This window comes from Pyxicephalus adspersus, chromosome 2 (genome assembly GCF_032062135.1).
Source record: "Pyxicephalus adspersus chromosome 2, UCB_Pads_2.0, whole genome shotgun sequence".
Classification (NCBI taxonomy): Eukaryota; Metazoa; Chordata; class Amphibia; order Anura; family Pyxicephalidae; genus Pyxicephalus; species Pyxicephalus adspersus.
Window position 1 is genome coordinate 69,176,884 of NC_092859.1, and position 19,614 is coordinate 69,196,497.

Genomic DNA, 19,614 nt, shown 5'->3' on the forward strand with positions numbered 1-19,614 from the left:
ACTAAAATTGTACACTTCTAGGTGGCATTGATGATGCACTACACCCAGCTCTAGATGCCAGTTACCAATGTGGTCCCCGCTCATTCTCAGGCCCCACCACCTCCTCCTGTTGTTGCTGCCGCTTGTCAGTGCTCCATTCACTAGAATTGTACACTTCTGGGTGGCATTAATGAAGCGCTACACCCAGCTCTAGAGGCCAGTTACCAATGCGGTCCACACTGCGTTTCAGGGCCCACCGCCTCATCCTCCTGCTGTTGGTGCCGCCTGTCATTACTCCATTCACTTAAATTGTACACTTCTGGGTGGATTTGACGATGCACTACATCCAGCTCTAGATGCCAGTTACCAATGCGGTCCCCGCTCCTTCTCAGGGCCCACCGCCTCCTCCTCCTCCTGCTGCTGCTGCTGCCTGTCAGTGCTCCATTCACTAAAATTGTATTAAGCACTTCTAGGTGGCATTGTCAATGCACTACACCCAGCTCTAGATGCCAGTTACCAATGTGGTCCCCGCTCATTCTCAGGCTCCACCGCCTCCTCCTGTTATTGCTGCCGCTTGTCAGTGCTCCATTCACTAAAATTGTACACTTCTGGGTGGAATTAATGAAGCACTACACCCAGCTCTAGATGCCAGTTACCAATGCGGTCCACGCTCCGTCTTAGGGTCCACCGCCTCATCCTCCTGCTGTTGCTGCCTCCTGTCATTACTTCATTTACTAAAATTGTACACTTCTGGGTGGCTTTGACGATGCACTACATCCAGCTCTAGATGCCAGTTACCAATGCGGTCCCCGCTCCTTCTCAGGGCCCACCGCCTCCTCCTTCTGCTGCTGCTGCTGCCGCCTGTCAGTACTCAATTCACTAAAAATGTACACTTCTTGGTGGCATTGATGATGCACTACACCCAGCTCTAGATGCCAGTTACCAATGCGGTCCACGCTCCTTCTCAGGGTCCACCGCCTCATCCTCCTGCTGATGCTGCTGCCTCCTGTCTGTACTCAATTCACTAAAATTGTACACTTGGAGGTGGCATTGATGATGCACTACACCCAGCTGTAGATGCCAGTTACCAAATGCGGCCCCAGCTCTGTCTCAGGGCCAACCGCCTCCTCCTCTTGCTGTTGCTGCTGCTGCCTGTCAGTACTCCATTCACTAAAATTGTATTACACACTTCTGGGTGGGTGGCATTGTCATTGCACTACACCCAGCTCTAAATGCCAGTTAGCAATATGGTTCCTGCTCCGTCGTAAGGCCCACCGCCTCCTCCTGCTGCCGCCTGTCAGTGCTCCATTCACTAAAATTGTACACTTCTTGGTAGCATTGATGATGCACTACACCCAGCTCATGATGCCAGTTACCAATGTGGTCCCCGCTCCATCTCAGGGCCCACCGCCTCCTCCTGCTGCTGCCACCTGTCAGTGCTCAATTCTCTACAATTTTACACTTCCGGGTGGCATTGATGATGCACTATACCCAGCTCTAGATGCCATTTACCAATCCGGTCCCTGCTCCGTCTCAGGGCCCACCGCCTCCTCCTGCTGCTGCCTGTCATTACCCCATTCACTAAAATTCTACACTTCTGGGTGGCATTGACGATGCACTACACCCAGCTCTATATGACAGTAACCAATGTGGTCCATGCTCCGTCTCAGGATGCACGGCCTCCTCCTGCTGCGGCCTCCTTTCAGTACTTAAAATTGTATTACACACTTCTGGGTGGCATTGACGATGCACTACACCAAGCTCTCCATGACACTTACCAATGCGGTCTTCCTGGCCATAGCTGACTACAGGCCACATACTTCTACTGCTCCCGCTGACCCACCCTCAGTCTCTGGTCCTCCATCCTTTTGCCTAATGTCACCGCGCTACTTGTCCACAACTTTATGGTTGGCATTCCTGACATATGTCATCCAGGTCATGATGCCAGCTAGCAACTATTATTATTAATAAACAGGATTTATATAGCGTAAACAAATTGTGCAGCTATATAATATAAATAGGGGTGCGTACATTAAATAGCAATGCATTCTTCTGCTGTTTTGACAGCATAGAATGTTTGCTAGTGGGTTCACCCTTTCTCATGTCCTTATGTTTATGCTGCCATTGGACGCTGTCCATCCCGCAAAAATCCTATTTGCCTGCTGTCATTTTGCCTGCCATTTTCGGGAAAACCACAACTTTATGGGTGGCATTCCTAACACATGTCATCCAGGTCATAATGTCAGCTAGCAATTATTATTTATAATAAACAGGATTTAAATATTGTTAACATATAATGCACGCTAGTTACATTAAATAGGGGTGCATACAATAAATAGCAATGCGCTCTCCTGCTGTTTTAATGGCAGAAACTTTTGCTAGTGGGTTGAGTTCACCTTTTCTCAATGTCCTCATGATTATGCTGCCTTCTGGATGCTGTCCATCACGCAAAAGTCCTATTTGCCTGCTGTCACTTTGCCTACCATTTTCTGGAAAACCACAAGGTGTTTTGGAACTTTTGTACTTGTTGTCACTGTTCTCCTACACATACCTAGCAAATTTGGTGGTTCTAACATGTATACGGGCTTTGCTATTAATTTTTAAAGTCGGCCCTTGGACTTTAATGGAATTCGCGAAATCGGTTCACTGGCCGACCCATCAGAAATCCGAGGAAATTTTCGCGAGACTGTCAGAGGCCCTCTCGATCATCCCTAATTACAATGTAAAGCATAGATTTGACGTTACAGGAGGGTACTTTAATATCAAATTAGACAATGTTTAACACTAAATCTGAAGTTTATTCCACTCACATTTTGCCCGCCTTGACAAACAAATTTTAACAAAACCTTTCTGTTTTCTTTTAGCTATTTTAGGCCCAGCGATAACATTACTAGGTCTTTTTGCTCTTTTCTGCCTTAAAGGTCTTAATGTCTATTTTGAGAAGGGGAATTAAATAGGCAGACCTATTGAATTTGCAAATTCAATGAATAAACAGGGTGGACCAGAGACAGTTCAGCTGAAGTGGAAGGAGCTAGAGGATGTTCTCCAGCCAGCAAATGAGGCAGGCTTTATCAGACTTGATGCAGTTTACAATGAAATCTCAGTGTGCAGGAGAATCCAATTAACCAGTTTGAATGCAAGAGAGACTTTTTGGGCATATCCACAAAACATGGTAAAAATATGCCTGATCAGCCCCACATTTGGGACAGTGGGAGGTCACTACCCAAAAAATAGCTGATGGGATAAAACTCCCTACCTGGTATAAACTCTATATTCTAAATTTTTTCCCTATCCTCTATTCCAGCGGTCGCCAACCAGTGGTCTGCGAGAAACTTTTGGAGGTCCGCGGCTCTGGCCGGTGCACTGAGCGGAGTCAGGAGAAGGACCCCACTGGCGGGATGCACCTGCCAGAGCTGCAGAACACGTCCCCCTTACAAGTCCCAGGCGCAGGGAAGTGGGCGGGCTGTTTATCTGGACACAACCCGCTCACTCTCCCATCGCAGGCTTAGATCTGCAATGAGAGAGTGGGCAGGGCTATGTCACAGTGACGTCACTAAGGGGGAGGTTTCTCCCCATTTGATTGACACCCAGCTCCCCGCCTATGTGCGGTCAGGAGCCAGTGATTTTAGTGGTTCGCGGAACCAAAAAGGTTGGCAACCACTGCTCTATTTTACTCAGGATCAGCCTAAACTCTGGGCTAATTCACAACTCTCATATTTTTTAAGGATTAAACTAATAAAGGCAATCTTGTGTCTTCAGGTTAATATATATGCCCTTCAAATGCTTCCTATTGTGTTGAATATTTGAAGACCCTTACGACCTCTTTAGTAAGCTTATATGGGTTGGGAGCGGGCTAGTTTGAGTCTCAAAATCCTGTAGCAGCTCGCTAAAAATGGAGGTCCCACCCACTCAGACATAGAGCTATATAACATTGCAGCGTAGTCACAGTGCCTTAACTTTATGGAACCTGATTTTATGAAGATTCAGATTTGGATGTACTCTGCTTTAAACCTAAAATATATTTTTCATTTGCATCACAAACTTTTGTCTTTAGACCCTTTTACCTGTACCCCTGCTAAACTTCTACCACTTCTGCACACTTCTTGGCAAGTATGGCAAAAAATACATGGTCACCACCACCTAAATAGCCACTCATCCTTTATTACCTTTTTGGGGTTATTTTAGACTTTCCACAACCTCCAAGTTTTACTGCTGTGGGGGTGTGGTCAGAATTTTGTTTACTTACAATAAAGTGACAAATGTACCAAGTAAAAAGCCAAAAGGATATTTTTCCTCCAGATATCCTCATATTTCTCTGTTCTATTATGTCTCCCGCGTACTCCAGAATATTCCTCCTATGGACTGGTCTAACCCCTAAATCAGGTCTTCTCAAGCTAATCCACCTAAACAGGTGATATCTAAGCCCCATAGCAGATTTATGATCAGTATGGTCTGTCTCTCATGCTTCATAGAAAGTGTTCTTTAAAAGCACTGCACTGCAAGTGACTGATCGGCTGCCAATGTTGCTTGATCCTGAGGCAGGTTTGAATTAGTTACATTTTCATTTGTATTGTGATTTTTTTCAACGTTAGTGCTTGTTTTATCAGTGTGTGTATTGAAATTAGCACATGTAGATATGTGCAAACATAGCAAGAATTGTACTACAAATTGTAAAGTCCTTGTAAAATATATATGAAATGTATTGCACTTTCACTTTTTCCACTAGTAAACCTTTACTTTTTAACCAGCACAGCTGTATTACAGCTGTAATTTCCTGTAGTTTTGGCACAACAAATAGCAAACAGCTAATCAAAATATCATATAGAAAAATCCATTATCATACAGAAACAACTACTGTCCAATAAACAAAACTATCAGATGTACAAATTATATGATGAGAAAATGTCACTATTGTTGGAAATTACAACTTAAGTCTTACATTCAAGTTCTGAATCCAATCAAATTCAGAAAGAGATAAACACAATCATATCAACCAAAAGTTCAAAGCATGCGTTTTATTAACACTAACTCCATTTGGAGAAGTGACCATACAATTTCCATCCAATGATATATAGCAATGCTGTTTAGTGGCAGTATGGACAACTCCATTTAAGGCTATTACTATTCCCTCGATCCCATATAGATATTATATTCCAATGATCCCACAAATTGCTGGTTTTCATACCATGATGTGGGCTTGCTGAATTTTTGTGTAATCCCGCCCACCATGTCCCATGTTTCCCTCTTTACACCACCAACCCTGGTCGGATACAGCCAAGTGTTCTCTATGTTAAAGCTCTGCTGTTCTATACCACCTAGATGTGAGTTTATAGCCAAATTCCTGATGTCTGCTGTTCACAGAGGCTTTAAAAGACAATAGGGTAATTCTCTCCACCTACTCTGGTGTGAAGTTCATTCTTAAATCCTTTTTCAATGCTTAAAGATATTGAGGTACATACTGAGCTGGGGCAGCATTTAGCAGAGCGAATATGACCAAGAGTGAGTGTCTCATTGCCCCCAATCTGACAAACACCTTGGAGGAAGCGGGGGTTGCCTACAATTGCAAACAGTGGTGAGGGGTTTGGAGACACCTAATGTAAGCCCTGTGGTGGGATGGCGTCTAAGCTGTGGGTTGGATGAATGGATTAGACAGGGTAGTTTGGGCAGTGTCTACACCAGTCAACCATCCTTACTAAATAAGAGGCCACATAGTAATGATGGAAGTTGGGGACCTCTAGTACCCAGAAGACTTGGATTGATGTAGGAGGGTCCGGTTTAGACGGGTCTGGTTCTCGTCCCTATGAATCAGAAGAGCAAGCCTGAATGACTGGTGACAATGGCTAAAATAACTGCTAAAGCTATTCAAATGTTTCTACTTAAAAAAAGAAAGCTAAATGCTTCAATTTCATACAAATTAACTCATAACAAAATTGTGTAAAAGTTTAAACTTTGGGAATTCTGACTTTGTAAATTGCATTTAATAGGAAAATATAGTTTTATTGGTTAATTTGTCACCATAATTGCTAATGGGACCATGTCTCAAAAAGGACAAGATTTAACAAACCATGTCATTTTGTTAACAATGAATGATAAAGTGGGAGTAATTGTGTTTGTAAATGTAGAGTGTTGTTAACTTTTTATTTTAACTGCACAGCCCCTGAACCAAAATAAGGGAAAGGATGGGGAGAGGGGGGTGGGGGTCAGGAGGACCTATAGAAGTGAAGGATTTCCCTAATGAAAAAAATTCAGTGGGACAAAAAAACTTTGGAATGTCACGCATTAGCAACACTTCCTAACACTTACAGATACAATAGTACAATATACAATTGGCACTGGAAATCACAGCCAACCTCCAGTATCCTTGCTGTAACCTTCAGTAATCCACCATCCATATTGGGCAGTGAGAGAAACATCTCTGCTGTGGAGTGGCTCTCCCTAACGAGCCCCCAAATGTAGACAAACAAGCTCCTGTCCTTAAGTAAACTGTAAATATTCCCCTCTATGCATGATATGTATATATTCCCCCTCTATGCATGATATGTATATATTCCCCCTCTATGCATGATATGTATATATTCCCCCTCTATGCATGACCTATATCTTCTGTACCGCTCTTACAAAAGTTATAGGTATACATTGTTATTCTATCTTTATGTCTATTTGCTCATTATGTTAGGTTAGTTGTTAACCTGGCCATTATGTGTTTCTCCACTACTGTTTGGGTAAGTGTTTGTACTTATAATGTCTATTGTACAGAAGATGACGGCACTTTCCTCCATTCACATACTATTTCTCCTCCTGTCAGAATTTAAATATATACATTAAATTATCTTCAATGATTACACAACTGCATTCATTGGAGTTTTATAAATCTACCTTAAGTATAACTTTATACAAACATGAGCACAAGAGTATTTAGCTGATCTGGTTACTGTAGCATCCCAGTATTATATTTACTGTTAAGCAGTTTTTGTGATTCTAAATGTAAAAAATGAGTGCTTTAATATTAACTTCTTTATTAGGTGGGATAGTTGAGCTATTTATTACATAGGTAGGTCATTCCTAGTGACCCCTCCCAACTATATATTTTGACCACTACTCCTCAAACTACAAAGAGGCTTTCAAAATCAGACTACAGGGGCCTACACTTGATTGGGGTGAATAAACCTTCCCATAACGAATATATTTCCTATTGCTTTCTTTTAAACACTTTCTATTAATATGTCCTTTGCATTTTCTCTCTACTTTCACTTCGCCTTCCTAAAATAAGCACCTCACAATAAGCCGATGAACAGTTAGTTTTCCTAAACAGTGCAGAGTCTTCCTGATATCGTTTTCTGCTATAAATACATCTGGCCTGGGTGGGATGTTGTTTAAACAGTGAGTAGCTCTGGAGGACCTTTCTTCTTCTATCCTTCTGAACTCAGTTCCTTTTTTTTTTTTTTTTTTTGGGGCACAAGGGAAAAGGGATGGGGGAAGAGTGGACGGAAGAGCACACCAAGTAGGGGGGATCGCTCCCAAAGGGAAAAAAGTGAGTATGAAAACCATACATAGATTTCAATTAGAGGAAGCAAGGTCTTGGTATTCGGTAGTAACCATAAATTGTGACCAGTAGTTCCAAGTGTGAGCCACCTTCCTGCCAGTGCCCCTCACACTAGAGGTAAGATCCTCCATACAATGGATTTCATTGACTCTACCAAGCCATGATCCAATCGTGGGTGGAGCCGGATTTTGCCAGCAAGCAGCAATGCAGGAAATGGGAGCCACAATAAGGTGTCTGATGACCAAGCTTTTGTATGCCTTCTGTGAAAATAAGTTATGTTGAAGAAGGAAAAAAGCTGGGTCATCAGGGATATTTTGGTCTGACATCTGTTAAACAATAGTCCGAACAGTGACCCAGAAATTTCGCAAGAGGGGGCAATGCCAAAATACGTGTAGCACCGAGGGAGAATATTCATTTTGATAACATTTATGCGTCCCAACCAAGAAAAAGTCAGTTCATCCCACTTGTCCAGATCAGAGTTCACTGTAGAAAGCAGCGGGAGATAGTTCCTGTCAAATAATTCTGAGAGTGTTTTGGGGATTTTCGTGCCTAGGTACGTAATCGCATGGGGTTCCCATCGGAAAGCAAACGATTGTTGGAGATGGGAGCGGGCTCCAATCGGAAGCGTTACATCTAAAGCTGCTGATTTGGAGTAATTCATTTTTGAACTCACTTCTTTGAATTCCACATAAACTACCCCTCTCACTTGCTGCCATCCAACCATTGGTCCTACATAAAAGGTCTGCAAACATTTATAGCATTGCACATATTGCCCCTTCTTTTTCCCCACTCTTTCCTATTTTGGGAAATTCTCTTTTCTTTCCTTGATTCACTTATCTAAGTTTCAGTTGTCTTAGACTGAAATGTTTGTACAGGGCCAAACATTTCTCCATCACTCTAGCCGGTTGGCTCTCTCAATGCAAGGACTGGGGGATGGGCCATATCTTTTGGATTTTTAGAGGGCCATCAGCTCACTTTTTATCATCTCTACCTCTCACTTCTATGTTTGCTCACCTGTCCATTCCTTTTGAGTTGCTGTGAATTCTATGGGGACCAACTAGACATTTGCTCTCAACAATTAGATACTAATGACACCTTCTCAGGGCAATTTTTTTTACCTAAATGGGGATCAGATTTGGGGACTCCTAAAGGTGAGAATCCTCTCTTTGACACACAAGTCTTCCATCTGTAGTACTTTTCAGAAGGCAGTTTTTATACTTGTAACTCGATGATATGTTACACCGATGGTCTTGAGTAGTGCCTTCCCTGGTTCTTCTAATGTTTGTTGGAGGTGTAGTGAGGCTCCAGGATGCTTTCTACATGTCTTTTGGCAGTGCTCTCGATTTACAGATATGCTCTCTCTCTCTCAAAAATTTACAGCCACAGACCTACCATATGAATATTTTTTTTTCTGCTGTACAACCATACTATGCTCCTGAAGCTTTACAGAATATTAATTATGTGTCCCCTAATCCATGCATACAGACCCTACATTGTCCTATATTGGAAGTGAACCATGTCTACACTAATCATATGGATTAGAAAGTTGAATGATTATATGCTCATGCAAGATCTTACTTCTAGCCTACATCACCAGTCTACCTCATTTGGGAACATGTGGCACTACTGGTGGGAATTTCAAACTACAGAGGAATATAAAAATCTCCTGGGTTTCCGGAAATCTGGCAGTGATTCTCCTCTGCATTAGGCCCTGTATATTCCTAAAAGCCATTTAAAGGTTGTCTCCTCCCTTCCTTGTTTTGATTTTTTTTTTGTATGTTTATGTAGGTTATAACTGTGTTACAGGCAGATCAAATGTGTTCCTTAAAATATCCTTAAATTTTATTCCACTGTAAGGTAAAGTCAGCCAGTTCTCATCTGTGTAAAAACTGTAAAATATATAAAAATAGTCTGTGAATAAAATCATAATTGTATGCACAATGATTTGTACCTTTGCAAGGCATCAGTGTGTCCGATAGGCTTGGATACACCAGCCTGGCCAAATATCCCTGGGAATAATTTTAAAACGTTGGCAACTGTGATAATGATGTGTTCATTTCTAGTTAGATGCACTTTGTGGAACCCTGTATAGTATCAGTTACATGCAAAGTGTGAAATCCAGGCATAGCACAGAAATCATAGGTATTCTAGGAAATGCCTAGACATTCCTTAGAACGTCTGGACCATTTGGAGATGAACAAAACTGCCTGCTCATTTCGGATTTGGCAATAAAAACTCAGGGAAACAGAAACAATTCCAACTGAAGATTGATGTAAGTGAATGCAGCCCTTTGAAAAAGTTATACTTTTGCCAATCTGCAGAGTATTATTCATAATTAAGTTGTTTTAGGTTTACATTTTGCTTGAAAACAATGTTAGTGGAAGCCAAAGGTTCAAGCGAGCGGTGCTTTCATGGAGTTGTAAAACTGTGCAATCATTATTTTTAACAGATTATTTAAACATACAGCTAAGAAATTGTGCACAAGGTACTGAACTTTTTTTTAAAAAAATCCATACTTGGAGATCTATTTATAAAGCAGCACAACTGTAACCATAACCCAGTGCTTAAAAGCAAAGCTCATTCAAAACACAGTATTGTAATGCACTTTGCTTGTTTGAAGACTCAAAAAAAACAATGGGAAGAGGAGAGACTGGTCCGATAACAGGTCAAATTCACATGACCGACTTTTCTCTTGTAACAGAGTCTTCTTCAGCATTATGCAGAAGGCTTAGGCATCTATTTATAAAGCAGTGAATCTGACATTAACTGAAACATTCCTTGCTGAAGAATCAATTACTGCCATCAAAACACATAGATATGTTAAATTCACAAGGTAATGTTTAGAAGATGTTGGATTCACTGTTTATTAAATAGACCCCTTAGTAGGACATTGTGTCCTACTACCACATGCTCTAATGTGTGCAGTAGAAGGCAATTTTTTTAGGCGCATTGATTAAAATACTATGACCATGTCAGGGGCATTGTTAAGATCCCAAAAGGACCTCAAAAAACACATCCAGTATGAATATATACATTCTGGACTATATACACAATTCCCAGATTTCTGGCACTGGTTGGTCACCGTGGTAAAATAGCTAAAAAAAGTTTGTTGAACCCCTAAAATACAAGTCAGTTGTTGTGCATGGTGTACAAATCTCTCATAATTCATCTCATTTACCAAAGACCTGGCCATGCCCTCTTCCCTGCCAGGTGGCCTATATTTTGCAAGACCGTTCTAATATGTTCCTTTGTTTAAAATACAGTAAATGTTTACTGTTTAGTTAACTATTTCCAAAATATAGACATGCAACATGAAAATATATAGCCATGTATTTTATTATACATTCTAGATATAATTCTTTGTTTTATGTATGTAAGCGTAACTTCATTTTCCCCACAATGTATGCTCCTTTTTATCATATCTATATACTCTTCTCCCAGGTTGACTTTTTCGCTAAACAATTGTTTGTTTAAAAGAACAGTAAACTGCACAACAAACACACAATTTGTTTTACAGGTATCTCAAGGCAAAACTCATTTTGGTTTTACTAAAGACCTGGAAGGCTTTGAACTGTCAGCTTTTACTGTTCTCTATGACAACATGAAGATTTACCCTAACTTTCTGTCCTAACTTCTTGCCTGCAAATTTTTTTTCCTAAATAGATTTTTATTGCTATCTGTGTTCTTTCTGGAGATTTTTGTTCAACGGAAGGTAAAAGCTAAGGGTGGCCATAAAGACTGTTATAAGACAGTTAAACTTACATGAATATTCTAACTGCTCTCAGTCAAGCTTGCAAACTCTATGCAGAAGAAATGAATAGCAAAGAGGTGCTGGCCCATTGTACAACAAATGATCTTGATTACCTCCCGAGTGTCATTTGGAGGGCCTCTTATAGACATGAAAATATCTCTCCTGATTTTGCTAGAAACAGCTGGACCTGACAACTTTTTTCTCATGTTTATTAGAAGCTTGAATCTAATAATAAGAACATAGATTATATTGTACTTAGAGCTGGCTGTATACTGGACACAAACCGTTATTTTTTTTTTATTTTGAGAAGGCAATTACTCATATTGCCTCTCCATGACATCATTCTTGTTTTACCATTGTCAGCAAAATGCTGAAAGCCACATCAACCCAGACAGGGTTGAAAAATGCATCTCTAAAAAGTATATGCATAAACATCATATTAGTTGCTTAAAAATAGTCATACCAAAAAAAATAGTGATGTTAATTTCTACAGGAGATTGACAGCACTGCAACAATAATTCAAATTCAAAAGTACACTCTGCAAACTACTAATGTATTGTGACACCACCTAAAAAGTGAACCAGTAAATCCTAAATTACCGTATTTTCCGGCGTACAAGACGACTTTTTAACCCTGAAAAATCTATGACAAAGTCAGGGGTCATCTTGTACGCCGGGTACCAGTACTTACCTGCAGCGCCCGGTGTCCTCGCGAGTCCCCTCTCTGGTCTGGCGTCCCTGCGAGTCCTCCTGTGCCTCCTTCTGTCTTCCTGCTTTTCAGCTTACACGAGTCCCCTCCTGGGCAGGCTCGCGTTGCTTCACAGCAGGACTCGTGTAAGCTGAAAAGCAGGACGTGAGCCTGGATTGGCTCTCCAGTGGAGAGCCTGGATTGGCTCTTCACTGGAACACGCCCATTCATTAAATGAACGTGCCCATTCATTACTAAGAACTAGTAGTGTACAGTTCTTTCTGCCTCTCAGTTCTCCCACAATAGTGAGATCTGACAGGCAGAAGGAACAGTACAATACTGGGCATATAACACGACCCCCAAATGATTGGTTAGAGTGGGGGGTCATCTTATACGCCCAGTCGCCTTATACACCGGAAAATACGGTATATTATTTAATTTTATTCCTCTATTAAAATGAAAATAGAGCTAACTATACCCAATTAATCTAAATGAGCCCAAATAAATGTTTTATGATTCCCATTTATCCAGGTCATAATATAGCTAGTAACTGTTACGCCCACTCATCTGAATATGTTCTGCAATGATGAAGACATCAGTACTCATCAAAATGTCTTCCCCAGTTCTAATGAATGTCAGGAACGTATCAGTAATCATACTCAAATATTTTTGGGGAACATATACCTTTACAACTCATTACCCCCAATACGTTTCTGGAGCATATTTCAGAAATTACTTAGCTATACTGGGATATGTTCCTCAAAAAATTTTGAAAACTGGGGACTGATGAAACACATTCAACATAACAAACATGTTCAGATGAATTTACCTTACTACTACTAGCTACCCCAATAAATCTGCTTAAATGTGTGAATGCAAATAGAAATATTGGCCCGATAGACAAACAGCTGGAAGAATGTGAATCCTAAATCTAAATTTTATTGCTTTCCTCCTGGTTGTTCATTTGTCATTTTTTTCTAGCTGGTCAGCAACCATTATCTGATATCTGGTGGTGTATTTAACACTTGATAAGAGATCACATGTTCCACATTTTACCGGGTAATACACAAAAGCACTGCAATAACTGAAAGATCATGTGTGAAATTTAGCCATTCATATATGTGACCAGTTGTGTTGTCCGTAGTAGCAAAAATATCCCAAGTTAGAATATCCAATATAGGGAGCTGCAGAGCATCATTAGAGTAATTATATTGATGTAGAAATGGCTTTATTGTACCAAGTTATAATAAACAAAATGAATAAAGCGGGGTGGGGGGGGTGGGGGTGTTGTTTGGTTTTCTGTCATATAATGCCTTATTTAAGAATAAAGTTTATGAAATAGTGCAAACACAGCTGTCTCTATCAAATTTAACAAGCTTTAAGTGGTCCAGGAAAGTTGTTCAAAAGGATGGAAATATTTTTATTGTGTGAGTTCATAGCTAAAAAGAAAAAAGTGGTTATGGATACATTTAGTAAGATCAGGAATGCTGCCAGACAGGAGCTACAACACTTCCAAAAATATGTACAAATGAAAAATCCCCTGAAAATACATGACTCCAAACACGTACCGTAGGTGATCTCAACCTACTTCCAAAATATGACTGAAAAGAAATTTAATTCCATAAGCTCAATGAGCAAATATTTACTTGCATTACCTAATGGTAACAAAGGACAGAAATGGTGCTGTAATGGGTCTAAAAAGTATCCTTGGCACACAATAGAGCACTAGTAGTATTGTGAATACTACTAACTAGGTTATAGACTGCAAGATATATTACCTTGTTGTTTTACTGAGATTTTTTTTTTTAAGGCATTACTTTTTTTTTTAAGCATTACCAAAAGAAGTGTTCAGAGAAATACAATAGCATCCCTGTAAACATTTTCCATTGACAATTGGCCTTAAAATTTGAGTAAATAAAAAAAATGCTTTATAATATTTTAAAATCATTTAATTGTTTTAATTGAATTGATGATAAAAACTGAAGTCACTGAAATATTCAGTCAAACAGACATTCTAATAGCAACCTCCATCTTCGTAGACTTTCCTGGTTTAGCAGTTTTATGCTGTATCTAACTTTGACTGTATCAGTGAGTAGGTCTTAGTGTTTGGACATTCTGCTCAGTGCCCTCTGTAATCTACACACACTTACAGTGCCTTAATTTACATTTGTGTGTTGTCCTGTTTTGTGGCATTAGAACTTTGAATTAAAATGGGTGTCTGACAGATTTTCTGAAACTCAACATGGATAAAACATAACTCATCATCCCCCCTCCGCCCTAAAATTCCAAATGTCCCCCTAAAATATTTTTAACAGTTAACAACACTGTTATTTATCCCTCCCGTCAGGCACGTTGTCTTGGTGTCACCTTCAATTCTGCCCTCTAAAATTTGCCCCTACCTTTTATCATATCTCATCTGCACAACTGTAGCATCCTTCTCTCTGGTATTTCACTAACCTGACTCTCTCCGCTACAATCTATTATGAACACTGCAGTCAGACTTATCCATCCTTCCCACCACTCCTCTTCTGCTGCATCTCTTTGTAGTTCTCTTCATTGGCTTCTATTTCACCTTTTTCACCAATTTCAAGTTTCTGTGCTTTGCCTTCAAATCCCTCCACAGTTCCAACTTACTTTTCAGACCTGATAGAAAAATACTCCTCTAGCAGCTCTCTTCGCTCCTCCAGTGACCTACTAATGACTTCCTCTCTCATTACCTCATCACCTCCACCACTCCAGGACTTTTCTGGAGCTGCCCTGATGGTCCGAAATGTTTTTCCACAACCTCTTCCATGTTTTAAAATTTCCCTTTAGCTTGTAATATCAAAGACTTACAGGATGCTTGCCCAGTATCTAAGGCACCCCCATGTGCCTGCAAGCCTGGTTTGTTGCTCTTTCCATTGCTCTAGAAGTAGTACAATTTTCTCCTGTAATACTGTACTGCTAAATCTGGTCTTTGCCCTTCCACATTCCACATGGTGATGTAAAGAGTTTGTCTATCACACTGAAGAACCAATAGCGATTAGAGAAAGCCGAAAGGCACAGATCAGGGTCAGTGTCCAGGAAACCTAGTCTCTGCTTGCTGGAGTCATGCAAGATGCTTTCTAAATACATATGATGCTGCACAGAATACAATGCCTTGTGTGGTGTGACCTAGAAGTCCTGCAACAGAAAATAAACTTTTTAAATGGCTTTAGGTTCACTTTAAGGTAAACTGAACTGACATTTAAAATTCAGTAGCCTTGATCACCTCTGCTAGCAATATGGTGCTTGCTTAGGTCTCAGTCCAACGTGTGTACACATTAGCATAGGCAGTCAGCCCAGAATGTTGCCAAAGTAGGTGACCAAGTAGAGAAAAAAAAACGAGGGACAGTTAGTGATGCAAATTTTTTCAATAGAGTAACATTTGCATTGAAATTATTGTTAAACATTTTTAAATAAAGTGAACAATGAATAAAGCCAAACTAATTTAGTACAATATATTTTTATTTTTTTATTTCATTTACTGAATAAATTAGGTGGCTTGGCTATACTATTATACTATTTAAGTTATTTTATTTACCCAAATAAATGTATGTGGTCATACACAATTCCATTTACTCAAAAAAAAATTCTACCCCTTTCTATATCAACTTAATATCTCTGACTCTGTCATAACTGCTTTGCTAAAGCATGGTGACTAAAAATAGTTTGAGGAAAGCTTGTGAGCTTCACAGTACAGGGAACCAATGATAAAAAAGTCAATGTGAGTACATAAAATGCTCAGAGGTGTCCTAAATTATTTTAAAAGAGTTTTTACTAGCAGTAGAAATAAATGAATGGGTCAGACTGAATACATAAATAGAGTGCAGCCAAAATGCCAAGTATTTTTGTATTTGCAAAGTGAGGATATATTATTATTATATTGTAAAGTAAGATATCACTACATAATTTGCAAGCAAATTAAGATGTTGCTGTTTATGCTGGGTTTATTTATTCTTAGTAAGACACCGTATTCTGTTTTATACTAGCCTGTATGTACTATCAAAGATAAAATCTCCATTACAGACAGGAAAAAACTTGTTTGAGATTATTTTTTCTCAGTGTAAAAAAGTAATAGACTACCTCTTATTATCTAGTTCAGCCTTTCTCAATCTTTTTTGCATTACCCTTGAAAAATAACTTATAGATCTTTGGGGAAACCCAAACTAAAAATACTATATCTACTATAATATAGATATTAAATATGCCACTTGCATTGCTGGCAATAGGGAAGAATTTTATCCCTACAGATAGCCAAAAAGATCATCGGTGTAACTTAAGGGGCACACATTTCTCATTGTTTAAGGAACCCACAACAACTTTTGGAGGAACCCCAGTTGAGCAATACTGATCTAGTCTGTCCAAAAATTGTGTGTGGTTTTTTTTTAAAACTGATGTGCAAATGCTTGTTTTGTAATACCTGCATAATTTGTGTTCTACTCCCATGTCCTTGCTAATGGGCATTGGGTGGGGGGTTGGGAAACTGTCCTAAGTGCCACAGTGTTTATGCAAGCAAGGGCACCTAAGAACATTATAATACACTCCATAGTCCCCAGATGTCTACCTTACAGCCACTTTACAATTTATTTCTCTTAGGACTTACTTAATACACCTTACTATTTTCAAGCTCAAGACAAAACAAGAGATTGAAGCTGAACATTAGGAGGAATAAATGGCCAGTCAGGTAATAAGCCAGATTTCTTGGTACTATGGAGTGTATGGTGACATTCTAGAGCACTCTCATGTGCAGTTGTGAAGTTTATTAGTCCTTCCTACACAGAGATACATTAAAGGTGGGTCACAAGGGAATTTTTGTACCCCAGTGTGACAGTTCTGCCAACCCTTAGGTACACTTCTGAGTAATGTTAAGATGAACAGTGATAAAAAGGCAAAATGTTCAGTAATTCATAGCTGATGGACTGAAATAATAAGGTAATTGCATTCATGATATAACAGCAATATATATTCAAAAAATGATATTTTGTATAGAATGTTAAAAAAAGTATTTAAATTCCAGTTTTTAATTTGCTTAGGGTTGATATGTGAATTTTTATAGAATATCATCATCATGTGTGTTGCAAGCAGGATTTACGCAAAGCTCAAACTCACTCATTAGTTTACCTTTATTGATACCAGGCAGTTACATTAAAGCAGTAGTGCACAAATGAGGAAACAGCAGATCTTTTGTATAACTTAACTGAAGTAAGAAAAATATGGACGTTCTGACCTGCTGTAAAGGCCTGTGCAGTGGGGCATGGATGTATAAGTTTTTAGGAAAACCATTTCTAGGTTTGCTGGATCACCCAGCAAAGCCCAGGGGAGATTTAATAAATCAGGCCCTATGATAGCACCATCCACTAACTCTTCACTGTGCACCCGTTTTATTTAATGGTTTCAATACTATTTGATGTTTGCCTGGACCTGCAATTCCCAGTAAGAAAGAATTTGAGCATCAGGCAATATATTTTATTGCTTAGACTTTTGCTCCTGTGGCAACCCCCTGACCCATTACTCACAGGTGTCACCTGGATAGAAGTTACGGTAAGTGTGTCCCTTTTAAGTAATAGATACCTTTTATGGGAAAGCCTCTGTAGATCAGGTGAGGTAGAAGGTTTTTGTATAATTTCAAGATATTATTATATTTTGTATGAAGGTAATCTCTGTTTGTACCCTTTTCATTATGAGTTTAGGTTATATAGTTCAAATTTGTGATGTGCTTGCTTTTAGGCTATAAACATACATAATTTTCTACAAACTTTATACATAAATACATAGGTAGATCCCACTTACATGTACAACATAGTCCTACTAACAGATTGTCAATAAAACTGCCATTATATTTCTGTGAAAAGCAAACAACTATTTAAGCCTGCAAATCAAAGAAGAAGTTTTAGTTGGCATAGAGAAGACTGCTCTTGTGCGCTGCTTAGGCACTGTTAAAAATATCCCAGACATCAGCAGTGACCCAATGTCAGTTTGGTGTGACGTCTGTAAAGTCGCCCAGATGGAATTGTGGTCAAAATATATTCAAGTTGGAAAAGATCCAAATTCCCAAAATGATGGAGCTCTATTGGGTGGCATTTTCATGAACCCTGATACTAAATTAACTAATGCAGTCTGGGAGAAAAACTCGACTTACACCTGGTAATTTAATTTTGCTTGGTACTCATAGTTATTGTGTAGTTGCTAAGTTTTTGTTTATATGCACATGGAAATCACAGACATCATATAAATCTATCAAGGACAAGACAAGACAAAACAAAGTCTGCTTTCTCATGAGACTTAATACAGTGTTTCATAAATCAGGCAGATATACATAAATGTAACAAAAAAACATTGATGAAACATTCCAAAAAATACATAAATAAAAAAGGATGTTACTCGTACCTTCCTGGCTAGGCATAATGTTGTCAGCCAACTTTGAGGACCACCACATAGTGTTTTTCTACAAACACAGCCTTGTGTTTAGTGGGGAGAGTAATGGTGATACATGTATTAGACCTTTAGCAAGGAAAAAAGAATATTACATCAGTTACCTTATGCTGGAAATTTAGCGTGAACACACAGAAATGGACACAGAGGTTACCTTCTTTTTCATTTACAATACATCCTAATATGTGGAGGTTGTGTTTTTTGTACCTTTTCATTCTAGACGTCTTCTGCTCATTGAGCAGCGGTGAGCTAATGCTTGTCTGCAACAAAGAGAGTAAAGTCTAGAACGACGTGTGCCACGTGGTTGATTTTGAAAAACAGTGTGTACCAGGAGCTTAAGTACTAATTCCCACACAAGGACATTCAGCAATGCAATAAGGCTTTCACAACTACAGTAACTGTGCTAGCAGGCGGATTCCAAAGGCAATATTTTTCATATGTATGGTAGAGCCTTGGCTGTCCAGCAGCACTGTACAGTCTCACATTCACAGGAGTATTTGGACATTTCACTGTAGAATAAATTATCTCTTTCACTAGAAGACACAGAAAACAGCAGACCAGAGAAGTACAGGAATTTAACTATTTCCTATTGTCAAGAAAATAAAGTAATATAGTTTATAATATAATAATTTATAATTAGTCAATATAATACTATTTAGTCTATTTAGCTACCTACAAATAAAGGTGTGCATGTTGTTACTTGCAATTATCATTAAATGTCTGCATATTGTACTTCAAATTTTTTTTGATAGAGTAAAAAAAAATATAGATATTTATAAAGTGTCCAGTAAATTAAAGTTATCATGTAGATGAAAGAATTGAAGGTGGGTTGACCAAATAGGATTGTCAATAATTGGTTAATTGCCATAAATTGGGATTTTGCACTGAAGATTTTCTTGGGCTGGATTTCTAATTGAGCTGATTGTATCTGTGGGAACCGATGTAGAAATGGTACTTGCTCCCAAAGTCACAATCAGTACCCAACTAAAATTTGTAAAATTCACATCCTATTAACCAGGTTGGAGATGAAATTTGCATGTTTTTGTCTCTGAATATGCTGGGTTCATATATCAGTATGACTTAGAAACTGTTGCTAAAAACAATATTATATGTAATAGACATAAATTATTGATTGAGAACAGAAAAAAATAAATAATAATAAAATACAGTAACTTCATGTGGACTCAATTTGCAGTACAAT

At 39.0% G+C, this 19,614-nt stretch overlaps 1 long non-coding RNA gene across 1 annotated transcript in view; it reads right to left on the reverse strand.

Moving 5' to 3' along the window:
* Window positions 1-18,672, reverse strand: part of LOC140322048 (uncharacterized) — a 29,531-nt gene extending 10,859 nt beyond the window's left edge. Inside the window, exons 1-2 of the long non-coding RNA XR_011919112.1 lie at window positions 18,621-18,672; window positions 18,369-18,482 (exon numbers count right to left, since the gene is read on the reverse strand). This is a non-coding gene — a long non-coding RNA (uncharacterized lncRNA). The remainder of the gene's footprint in view (window positions 1-18,368; window positions 18,483-18,620) is intronic.
* Window positions 18,673-19,614: the final 942 nt, after the last annotated feature.